Source organism: Branchiostoma belcheri, unplaced genomic scaffold (genome assembly GCF_001625305.1).
Source record: "Branchiostoma belcheri isolate BF01 breed outbred unplaced genomic scaffold, Haploidv18h27 scaffold92, whole genome shotgun sequence".
NCBI classification, from domain to species: domain Eukaryota; kingdom Metazoa; phylum Chordata; class Leptocardii; order Amphioxiformes; family Branchiostomatidae; genus Branchiostoma; species Branchiostoma belcheri.
The window spans coordinates 994,831-996,502 of NW_017804598.1; the positions used below are offsets into that span (position 1 = coordinate 994,831).

The following is a 1,672-nucleotide window of genomic DNA, read 5'->3' on the forward strand; positions in this document are numbered from 1 at the left end:
GGGCCCCGCGCAAGCGGGGCGGGGCGGTCCGCTCGACCGAACTTCGGTGGAGATTTCCGTGTTGTTTTCTGATTTTCATCATCCAATAAGATAAACTTGAAGACCGAGGTTTAAACTTGGTGCCCCTGAATCGTCAAACACTCACAAAAACCCAGGTTTTGGGCCTACCAAGGAGGCTAGTATTTCGGAGTGTATATAAAATCTATTTGTCTTTTATATACACACCGGGAGTGTATATAGCCACGGCGTTTTCTTAACTATAAATTATGGTAAACCAAGGAATAGATTTCTTTAGTTTATTTTTCTTATACTGAACATTGTTTTTTGCAGGTCTTCCACCACAGCTACCGTCATTTGAGACTGGGTCCAAACCTTCCAAGAAAACATCCAGGTTCAAGCAGAGACGAAAAAAGGTTTGCCTCTTACGAATTACTTTCTATTCATTTTCCATATCATATTCTGTACCTTTGTCACAAATAAGACTGATAGTAAGGCCGCATTGGGACTGTGGGGCCAGGTTGCATGCCTAGATGCAATACACAATGTTCATATCAAGTCTACTACATTAGTATTGCTGTATTACTAGAACAGGAAGAAACATCACATTAACTATCAAAGACTTGACGACTATCTCTACTGATCCACAGGTACAAGATGGGAAAAAGGACGAAGAGTTTGATGCAGAGGAAGAGATGGAAAGTATGTGGACAATTCTTGGTTTATCACTTTCACTATTCTCTAGGCTTTATATGTTTTAAGTTATTATTATTTCTTGAGTAATAAAGTATCCAAGTTGACATAAAGTTAATGCCTTATGTTTCCACAGCTCATGACACCCATGTCACCAAGGTGCTTACAGAGATAGTGGTAAGTTTTCACTACGCCGGCCACCTGTTCAAACACGTGTGAGTGCACGTGCCTGCGTTGTGTTCGAACAGGTGATCTATACTGGTACCGTTCGAGGGAAGGCGCTCTAGAACCAGCCAGTTAGGAGTTGAATAAAGGATTTGAGCTAAAGCCATTTTGTTTGTTTGTTTGTTTATTTCGATCCCCATTAGTGCTTAAAAGCACTATTCTTCCTGGGGTCAGTAAAATGAAACATAAATAACAAAACTTGTACATTGATCAGTGCAGACGTGTGTCATCTTCGTCTTGTAACAATATAATGAGAATAATCTGTTGTAGACACATACAGCAGCCTCAATTCAATTTTCATATTTGCCATATACCAAACCTACATCTGTATGCAACAAATAATACATTTTTCCTTTTCTGTGTGTGGAGTACATGTATATGCTTTGTCATGATAACAATACTATAACTACAGTAGTCCTAAAAAGACTATGATTGGCTGCACAGGAAAGAGACACTAGTGGACAATCTGTGAGGCAGCCCCTGGCCACAGGCTTGGCTTTCCCCAAGGTGCTGCACAGACAACATGCAACTGCAGCAGCACAGGTCTCATATTACTTTGTTGTCATCATTTTTACTCTAATGTATAGAGAGCTAAAATGTGAAAAGTAGCTTTGTATGTATGTTGGAGGTGGGAGTGTCCAGCAGGGACAAGTCTGTGTCTGGATGGTGTTCAGCACCAGGGACAGGTATGTCTGTGTGAGGATGGTGTTCAGCACCAGGGGCAGGTATGTCTGTGTGAGGATGGTGTTCAGCACCA

General features: G+C 41.3%; 1 long non-coding RNA gene across 1 annotated transcript; it reads left to right on the forward strand.

The window, feature by feature from the left end:
• Positions 1-328: 328 nt before the first annotated feature.
• On the forward strand, positions 329-1,456 carry LOC109488181. Its single transcript, XR_002141319.1, has 4 exons — positions 329-413; positions 648-699; positions 827-867; positions 1,360-1,456. It is a non-coding gene; the product is annotated as an uncharacterized LOC109488181 (long non-coding RNA).
• The last annotated feature ends 216 nt before the right edge of the window (positions 1,457-1,672 follow it).